Consider the following 11,204-nt stretch of genomic DNA (forward strand, 5'->3'; position numbering starts at 1 on the left):
AACTCAAGCATATATATATATATATGTATATAGATAATACCTAGACAAATTTAGTTATAATTCTCTCAAAAAAATAAAAGTCGACAAATGATATACACATACATATATAATAAGTGATAAACGTAGCATAAATGCTTTTTGCGTAAAATATAATAAATAACTCTCTAACCTTGATTTCATTCTTATTATGTCATGTAGTTTTCCCTTGTTTAGTTTGATAAAATGTTTATGATTAATTTAATTTTTTCTTAATTTTGTTCCAATATACTATTAGTAAACTTGAAAAGAATGTATTTCATATAATATTCATGTAGCTTATAAATTATTGAATATATATATATATGTCCATTTTATAATATTTGTTTACATCTAAAAAATTTCAAAATAAAAACATAAATTATAAAAAGAATCCTACAAATTATAGTGTATATAAATGATATATAATGACCTATATATAAAAAGTTATTAATTGTGTACTTTCGAGATATTTATTCTTGTAAAATATAGAACAATTAGATTCAATTTGTAATGTGGATTTAGCCTAAAATATAATTAGATTTGATATATATATATATATATATATATATATAGGTTAACAGTGTGCCTAAATTGAGGACCACGACATCTGAATTTTTCTCAAACCTCATTTTTATGGAAATGTGGATTTCCAATTAAAAAGGTGATTTGGGAGTTGGGAAACTTATATTATTCCAAAGTGACAATTACACCCTATTTTTTTTTTTTTTTTTGGGTAAATATTACACCCTAATTTAAGTATTTAACACCCTTGCTTCTTACATATGAAAGCTGAGTTATGCCTCCACATTTGTCTATACGGGTCATATACGACGGTTTTTTTTTTTTTTTGGATGGAATTCTGGCGGTTTATTAGATCAAGTTACCAACACCCCTTATGGTTCAATGAGTCCTATTCACACTCTGAGTTTTGATTATTCAAATCACTTTCTGAGGTATCTAATTGTTTTGATCAACTACCTCCATCCACTTCACATTAAATTCATAGACAAAATTAATCACAAGCTAATAATTAGATACTACACAACATGATTTAGGAAACATCAATATGAGTTTATGGGTGTCAGGTGTGATTAGAAAAATACGCCCTCCTAAGGTAAATGAAAATTTGGGATGAGCCGATTCAAATATTGACTAAAATAGGCAGTAGTTAACAAATGCATTCAAAATCCTAAACCAATCAGCACAAAAGGGTCCTTTGCCATTGCAACAAGGCTTGACATCTAGTGCAATGGCTGCAAGCCAATTCACAAATACCAGACCTTTAATGCACCAATTTGGAAGGAGCAAAAAGTTGACGGCCGTGCTCTACGTTACCTTGTGACTCTGTAAGCCTACAAAAACCAAACACCACTTGGTTGAGTTTCCTTAACAGAATTATTTAAAAAATAATTGGAATTGAAATGCAATGAACCAAAACGTCTCTTGATTTAAGGCACAATTTATATGTGCAAATGCTAATTCTGACTCTTAACATTTTTAAAACTCATTATTAAAAAAATAAAAAAAAAATTTAAAAGTCAATCGACCATACCTTAACCCTTTTCAAAAGATCTTTTGCATCATTGTCATTCTTAAAGTGTTCTCTTACAGGCTGCAAACAGACAGAACAAAGAAGTTAGACCACAGAATTAACAAATTTGATGGATTGTAGGCTCTCTTGAGCATACTTTGCAATAGCCCCACCCTTCCAAAGAATTCACCCTATGTTTGGATGGGGCAGTTCCAAACAAACCCTAAAGTATTTGGGCCAATCAAATTAAGGTCCTAGCAATTTAATCATAGCTTCAAGATGCTTTATGGCTAGCAGAAGTCCAACATCATTTATCCAACATGTGTAAAGCAGTGGCATCACTCCCCAAAGTCATGGGGAATCAATTTACCTAAGAAGCATTAATTAGAGATAGATGGAAAGAACATACCTCTAGTATCTTATTCAAAGCCTTTGCCAAGGCTGGTTTAAGATCAGCTGGATGTAGCTTTCCACTTTCATAGTAAGCAACCAATTCTTCAAAATTTTCGAAGCTCCTGGATAACGGGCATCATACATTGGAAGAAAACAATATGAGTTAATATTCCTAATGAAAATTGATTCTGGAAAAATAGCTCAAGAAACTGTACTAATCTAAGGAGCACGCACTTTCAACAAGATGCAAGGGTTAAATTAGGTGAAAAGGCAGATGTCCTAGCATTAATTAAATAAAATAAGTAAAGCTTTCATAATAAAATCCTTATGACTTACTTATCACCACCATTCTCTGCACTGTGCTCTATTACAAACTTTTTAAACCAAGGTAAAATGAGGTACTTCACATACTCCAAGCATGGATTCCCTTCCACAATATCTGGAGGACAGTATGCTTTCTTTATCTTCAAATTCACTTCGGCCTACAACATGGAGGCAGAATAAATCTAAGGTTAACCTAGTTTTTAATCCACCATCCTTATGCTATGTGCAACTAATAAAAAAAACACAATGCAACCCCCTAAATGGCAATTTGATACCCCTTTACATGCACCCTACCTCATCATCTCCCATAAAAATGGAAGATAGTGGATCACTTTTCGACATCTTCTCCTGACCTTGTTGTAAACCGGGTAACATGTCTGTAAATCACCAATAAGCAAAACAAATAAAGACCACACAACTATACACAAAATGTTACAGGATACAAAAATAAATAGAGAAATAGTCAGTATAAAGAATTAGGAACATACGGTGTGACAAAATAATAGGCTTGTTTTTCCTCTTGATGTCATCACAGTACTCTCTTGCAAGTACATTCACTTTTCGCTGATCCATTCCTAGTTGGCAAATGTCGGCCTATTTATTTTATAAAAAATTCATACAGTTCAAAAAATTTTATGTTTTTCCACAAAATCAACATAGGATCCCCCCACCCCCCTCTCTTTCCCTCTTTAAAGTTCCAAGATCACATGTATTATAGTGAGAAACATGTGCAACAGGATCAGAAGACAAGACTAATAGAAAAACGAAGTCTGCAGAACAAGGAAGCAAACCACCAGAGAGCCAGATTAACACAAGCAAGCTAGGCAGTTATTAGTACTTGCATAAATAACAAATCAGTTAAAACTTCAAATCAAGTATTAGTTTACATGTAGATGGCATAACCATGTTAAGGTTATTACAACTTCCACTCCTATAACCCCAAAGTGGTATGGGAGGATGAACTGAGAACTGATGAACAAATGAAGCTTAGGTAAAAATTATACGACCATGGCTTGATGAATTAGATTCGTTTTAGTGCTGACCTTTCTCCACTAACTTGGGTTTCTCTATTTCAATTAGTTTTGTAATCATGTCTACATTTCAGCAATTTCTATTATTTTTTATAAGTGGTTTGGTGGGTTAGAAATATCTATTTTTTAGCCTTCATTTCCACCCCACTTTGAAACAGGCTCAAAATATCAAATACTCAAATCAGTAACTTTCTTATGGCTCTGACTGAGATCACAATCTTTTTAACTCTGTTAGAAACACCAGGATGTGCCAATTGAGCTACACAAGACTCTTGGGTGACTGAAATCACAAAGTGCCTGGTTGAGATTGAGATGTAATTGCAACCATGCTTATATACATTCCAAACAGTAATCATTATATTTCACTGTGTATAAAGATACAGCACTAGTTGATACCCTAGGAGTAAAACAACAGAAAATTGCCTATAGAATTTTATAGCAATGAGAGACATCTGAGGAAATCCATGCAACATTCAAACAAATGAGAAGTGCAAGGTACTGTCTTGGCACAAGCCAACCAACAAAACCAAATGGTCTATTCACAAACTAAAAGTGAAAAAGGAAGCACCTTCAAGAAAAAAACATCAGCACATTGCATGCATGGGTAGAAAATTTGTGCTGCAGTTAACTCTTCCTCTTCACTTCGTCCCATAATTTGACCACACCTGCAGCAAAATATAATATAAGTAAAAATAATGACCACATCACCAGCATGTTAAAGTAATAATAATAATCATCATACAATAATTCACCTTTTTATCCTTGTAACCGTATTCCTTCATGCTATATCCATCACAAGAGGCCAGTACTTGTGAGCTCTCGAGTTTATCTCCTTCAAGGACCACAGAAACTCCACCTTCCCTCCATCAATATCCATCCCGACGGCCTTCCAAATCTCAATGAGGTAGCGCCCAACAACCTCAATTTTCTTCACCTCCCATCCTATTGTTTAGCTGGGCAAACCAATCTGCAATCCATATTTTCACTCTGCACCCAGCAGATGTCAGCTTGTTCACATTTATTGCCTTCATAACTCCCTGCACAACAAATTAAAAAAAAAAAAAAAAAAAAAAAAAAACCATCTCCAACCTCAGAACATAAATCATACCAAAACCCAATAAAACAACACAATTCTAAAGCCAGTATGACAGTATCAACAAATACACAAATATAACGTCTATGGACTCTAATCGCGTGTTATCCCAAATGCACAAACATGTCCCATTATTATTTCATAGTGTTCTGAGTTCAAATCGTGCCGCCACTATCACAGGTAATGATTAAATTGAACATTAAACCTTTAATACAAGTGGTGATTTTATCACTAAACCATTAATGCACATTGCTCATCTTATAACTCAAATATAGAAATTATAATTGAAAAGACACTGATATGAATAGAAAAAGCAGTGGTTACCTGAGCGATGTGCATTCGACCAGAGGGCTCGAACCCATCATAGTAGATGGGTTTGGGTTTCTTTTCGAGAAGATTACGAAGCTCGTCTTCTTGAATACACTCCTCTCCTATGCTCCTCACGATCTGGTACCTCTCCTCCAGGCTCATCCTACATCAATTTCAATTGTAACAATCATAATTAGACACAGTTTTCAATTAAAAAAAGTGAACAAAGAAATTGCGCGTTGAATTTTTGATAGAGATTTGTATTGGTTGGTTGGGTTGGATGAGGAGGAAGGGGAAGAGGAAGAGGAAGCGGAAGAGATTGCGAGGGATTGAATCTCTGCCTCAGGTGGTGCGGCGGCTTGGTTTTGATCCTGATCAGGTGCTTCCGTCGCCATTGGTTTTAATTACTATTTATTTAAATTTTATTAAAAAATTATTAATTTTTTAATATACTAAAACTAACAAACCAATAGTAATAAATATGTTTCCTTCACAAACATACATGTATATAACATCTTTTATAGAATTTAACATAATAACATTACAAAACAATCATCCTTAATATAATAAACTTTGAACAAAACCAAATAAATAAGTTCATTAGTCATTACATTTACATCCAAATAGCAAATAAGTTTTAAACGAAGAACTAAATAAATACATCCAAATAGTGGAAAACTAAATAAATAAGTTCATTACATCCAAATAGCAAATAAGTTTCAAATAGAGAACTAAATAAATAAGTTCATTACATTTAAATAACAAAAATTTTCAAACAAATATCGACTAAATTTTAAGGTTCATTTGATAACACAATACCTGATGAAGCAGAGCACAGAGCACAGAGGACGGCCCGAGAGGGCGAGACCGAGACCAAAAAGAAAAAAAAAAAAAAAAAAAAAAAACCCAGATTTTAGAAATTCAGAATCAAGTAATCAAAAATCCAAAGCAAAGGAAAAGGAAAATAAGTTCAATACCTGATGATTGATGAAGCCACTGAAGCAGAAAGGGCGAGACCGAGACAAATCGTGACCGTAAGGATGAGAAGCAGATCAGAGGCCGTGAGAAGGGAAAAAAATTTGAGAGATTCAGAGGCGTGGTAGCGTGACTGCGTGAGCTTGAGAGTTGAGTGAGGCGGGAGAATCTCACTGTGAGAGTGAGACAGAGGCGTGAGATAGAGATTAGAGAGGCGTGAGAGTCTGAATAGGTGTTTAGGCTAGTTTATAGTTTTCCTTTGTACAAAACGACGTAGTTTAGGCTGAGAATAAGTAAAAGAAATGGTGTAGTTTAAGTGGATAACCTAACCAGCCCTTAACTGGTTCGACCCTGTCGGTTCCCGGTTGAACCGGTTGGTTTTCGAATTTTTTCGGTTTTTATGGATTTTTAGTTTTTACCCATAATCGGACCGGATTGAAGACCGGTTTCCGATTGAACCGATCGGACCAGCCAATCCAACCCAATTTTTAAAACCATGCTCAGAACGATAACCGAATCGGAGAGAGGACGAGAGAGAATGCGAGCGGTTCTTGTGTTTTCAGTGTGTTTGCTTTGCTACTACTAGGGTTTTTAGACTTTTTTTTAAAAAAAAAATTATTTTATTATATCTCTAGTATTGTGGTGGCTGGGATGGGATGGGTTGGGCTAGAAGAGCTAGATGGATAGCCTGGGCTCAGTTATTATTAGAAGTATTAACACCGGTGCTTTTATATTTTACACGGAATATTTGCAAAATCACTTATTAAGCCCAATTCTATTCAAGGCCCAAGCTCATTTTTGTGGATATACCACAAGTTAAATAACCATTGTTTTTTTTTGCATGGTTAGCTTAAGGTTTAAATCCTATAAATACTCATATTGAAGTTAGGGGCGACAGTACGTTATAGTCAGGGGGTTCAAATGAACCCCCTGACTTGAAATTTATATATATATATATATAATATCTAAAAAAAAAAATTTATTTTGAACCCCTGCAGTACAAATTTGCACCCTCTCACCATCAACCTGACCCAATGACCCCTTTATTTTTTAAAGCCCAACTTAAACTCCAAAAAAAAAAAAAAAAAAAAAAAGCCCATAAATCAAAAATTGAAAAATCATAAAAAAAAAGGTTAAAATAACACCTAATTATTTGTAGTTGCCTAACCTCCAAAATCTCTCATTATCCTTCTTCACTCTCCAAACCCAAAGGAAAAAGGCTGCCTTTGCTTCACACATACAAAATCTGCCACTGCTTGACTGTCCCTAATTTGCCGTCGCTTGGTCTGCCTTCTATTGTCGCTTGATCTGGTTTTTCAGCTCTCTTTCTCTCTTTCTTTCACTGTGAGAGTGTGTTTATGGTATTTTGTACCACTGCCCTTGTGTGGTGTTATCTTTTGATTTTTTTTGTTGAGTTTTTGAATCTTGGACCATGCGTGTGACTATGTGTGGGAGCTGTAGCATTAAGAACTGTGTTCTAAACTTCTGATATTTGTTGTTGAGTAATTCAACTTGAGTTTTGAGTCTCTAAAGTCTGACCATGTGTGTGACTGTGTGCGCGCCTGTCGGGTTAGTGGGTTATAGACATATAGGACTTATTACTTTTATTAGTTTATAGTGTTTTATTGTTGTTGAGTACTTGAGTTTGAGTTTCTTTACTGTTGGGTGTTGGCATGTTGTAGAGTTGCTATGAGTGTTTTATCGATTTGATATAAAGTTGAGTTATTACTTATCACTTGGACCATTTGACTAATTTGTGACTTGTGAGTAGTTTTTTAATTTTGTTGAGTTGTGAGTGGTTGTTGGCTATGTGACTTGGTCAATACATTAATACTAAAGACAATAAAAATATAAAACATTTAAAGAATTGTAAACTTATAAATTGGGGACCTTGCTAGAAAGATGGTGGAGACAAATAAAGATGTTATATATATTGATATATTTCCTTGTAAAATTAGTTTTGACCCTTCTTGTTGCAACTGCAATAGTGGAAAGAAGTTTTTCAGCAATGAAATATATCAAGAATGAATTACGCAATCGAATGGGGGATCAGTGGTTGAATGATTGTTTGATTGTGTATATTGGAAAAATATAGCTCGTAGGATTGATAATAAATCTATCATGCAACAGTTTCAAAATATAAAACCTCATAGAAGACAATTGTAGAATTTCATGTTTTTTTTTTTTTTTTTTTTTTGGTGATATTGATATATTCAAGTCTCTTTTGTTTTAGATTTTATATAATTTATGTTTCTTATTGACCCCCCTAGACAAAAATCCTGGAGCTTGAATTTATTATAATTAAGTAATTTGATGGACTAACCACAATATATATATATATATATATATATGATATTCAGTATGAAATGAATTAAATTTCGAAGCAAGAGGTTGAAACTTGATTGTAGTTGTGGATATGTCAGTCTTAAATCTTAATTCATCCTTTTATTTGGAAACTTATTTGTTAATGTAAGAACGAAAATTAGCTTTTTAAAATTTTTAAAAAATTAATATTAAAAAATACTTGTTTATTGCCTTTTTGAGAAAATGTGAGCAAAAGTCACAAAATGCAATTTTTCCAAACACAAAAGCGTTAAATAGATTAAACAATGTGTTTTAACTTTTAACTAAACATGCAGCCCAAGAAATTTAGGCCCCCCACCCTCTCCCTCTTTTTTTAATCAATTGATCTATGTATAAAAAATTTGGTACGGCATTCGGCCAACACCAAATGTTATCTTCCTTAAAATAAAACATGTTAGATTCTAATTTAATACTGTTAAAGTTTGTGGACTCGGGCTGATGCTTATAGACTAAATTTTGTGGAAGTGCAACAGAGGAGTATTCAGGTTACTAAATTCCAGACAGCAAGGTGACAGCTCCAAATTTTTGATTCAATTCACAAATTCGACTTGGCAACTTCTCAATCAAAAACGAGCAATGCTGTGGGCTTTGGTTTTTTTGATAGGGAACAATAAAGGTTGAAGTCTTAGCAGCATCATGTCATCATGTTCAGAAAAATTTAAACTCTCTTTGCACAAAGCGAAGGGTGATGAGATTGATGTTGTTGTTTTGTCAAAGTAACCAGCTTCTCAAAGGTGATCGTGGAATGCAATTTTGTTGAACTAGTGGATCTCTTGAATTCAGACAAAGTTTGCTCTTTAGAAGTTGCTAGGATCATTGATGATATTAGCTTAATTAGTATATTATTACTGTGGGTGCCAAAAATGAGGCTGATGGGCTAGTCCTCGCTTGGGCTCACAATCTATTTGTGATGGGGGCTTTGGATTTCCTAACTCGAGTAGTTCTTAGTTCAGAGACCCAACAGAACACTCTACTCCTGCAGATTCCTCCCCTTTCTCTCTTGTTGCTCTCCTTGTGCTCTTTGCTCTATGTTTACTCCAGAATCCTTCAAAATGCCCCCTCTTCTTCGTTCTCCTCCCTTATTTATAGCTTGAGATTAGTGGATGGGTGATGATTGCTCATGATTTTGAGTGTGTAAGGAGGTCCAATGCCATTGTTCTTAAGTGGGTGTTTAGTTGGGAGTGGGTGTGGTTAGAGTGGCATTAGAATTGATTCCTACATCAGAAGGTCTTCTTGGTAGCGATACTCTCCAGGGCAATACCAAGCACCTAGGGTCTCACCTTCTCGGGAAGATGCATTACCAACCAGGTCAGAGTTGATCGGTAGGGTTTCGCCTTTGCCACCCAAGTTATAATGGCTCCGTCGTAGTCTTTGGGCTTAGGATGGGCATTAAGACTTGTCTGGGCCAAGGCCGTAGGCCCAGTAGAACAGGCTACCTCGCACCATGTCCCAAGACCCGAGGCCCAAGGCCCAACAAACTTAAGGCCTTGTACGCGTGGCATCATCGCAATGGATTTTAATGAACAATGAGCTTGAGGGGGGGTTGCTCCCCGTACAATTACGATGTAATCGTGCTGCCTTAACTTTGGCTAGTGTTGCAAAAGAAGAAGAGGAAGCCATTATTTGGTTAGAAGAATGCCCATCTTTCCTCTTTTCCATTGTACAACATAATTTTCCTGAATAAAGTCTCTCCCTCAAAAAAAAAAAAAAAAAAAAAAGTGTTAAAGTTCAAACATGTTAGGTGTGACATTGAACCAAAAGTAAAGGGTAAGGTCTTCTTCATCTTCTTTTTTATTCCACCGACATATGTTAAGATATGTTGAAATAATTACTCTAGACCAAACCAATTATTCCAACTTCCAATAGTATAAATGAATAGCTCTAGTAAATTCAGCTTCATCACTCTGTCCAGTGTATAAATTTTTTTTTTTTTTTTTTAAAATGGAATTGTCTAGTGTATTCTTTTTGAAGTATTATATATAACTATATATGCACTCATTTGAAATTAGAATCGGTGTTGCCGTGTTGAATTGGTGATATATATAGGATTGGACAATCTCTCCCCCTCCCCCTCCCCCAAAAGGTTTACATAATTGTCTAGAATAGTTGTACCACAAGAATTAATGCTCTTTACTAAAAGATGACAAATCCCTTTCCATCTAGGCTAAAAGGTGCTCAACTTTTCGTCCATTTTTCTCTTTCCCTTAATTAATTGTTAACTAATAATAATAATTCCCCTCAAAAAAAAAAAAAAACTAATAATAATAATAATAATAATAATAATAATCTATATCATATCATATCATATACTATATAATAAAAGTTGGGCTTAAAAGCTGAGCTTGCGCCAAGTGGCTTCACCATATTGTAGAAATTTTTTTTAGATTTTTAGATTTTAAAAAAATATATATAATTTTTCTTCTCCTATAATTTCTAAGTTGATAAAAATCTTAATTTGATTACAATTCAAATTCTTCATCTTATCTATGTAATCCTTATTTTTTACGTGGTGTATTATAAAAAGAAAAATTTTATATAAAAAGGCTATATATTACTAATAAAAGTCTAATCAATATTGCAGAATTTAAAAAGGTTAGTTCAACTCATGTTGCTGTTATATTTTTATCCAAAACAAATTGTAGTTGTAGGGGCGAGGGCCCAAGATAGTATATTGGGCCTTGGACTTTATCCGAGGACATTGATAGCTCCAAGGAGAAGCAAATAATTGTTAGATGTTCCTAATTAAAGTCTCAAAAGTGGGAAACAAATGAAAGGTTGTTTGAGGAGGAACTCCTCCTCGGATGTGATGAATATAGTTCACAATATGTACTAAATCAATTAGTGTAATCCTCCAAGAAACTCCGATGATAGGGACATGCCTCATGAACTTACGAGAATGAAGGAAACCTAAAAATATTTAAGGGAAAGCTGTCATCACCGTATTAAATACCTTGCAGCTACTTTTCTGGCCGCATTTATGTGAAGGAGACCTCTGAACAGTGTTACCTTAACTACCACAACTCACAGAAAATCAAAGAGGGTGTTTGATGGGATAGGTACTTAAGTAAGGGTTCGGATGATCAACATGTATAGGGTGAAGATGATCCAAATGAGGATATATAAGGTGAAAGACTCTTCATGGAGAAAAGATCAGAAAAATAGAGAG

At 34.3% G+C, this 11,204-nt stretch overlaps 1 pseudogene; it reads right to left on the reverse strand.

Moving 5' to 3' along the window:
* Positions 1-1,006: 1,006 nt before the first annotated feature.
* LOC126725228 (tyrosine--tRNA ligase 1, cytoplasmic-like) lies at positions 1,007-5,592 on the reverse strand (annotated as a pseudogene).
* Positions 5,593-11,204: the final 5,612 nt, after the last annotated feature.

This window comes from Quercus robur, chromosome 5 (assembly GCF_932294415.1).
Source record: "Quercus robur chromosome 5, dhQueRobu3.1, whole genome shotgun sequence".
NCBI lineage: Eukaryota > Viridiplantae > Streptophyta > Magnoliopsida > Fagales > Fagaceae > Quercus > Quercus robur.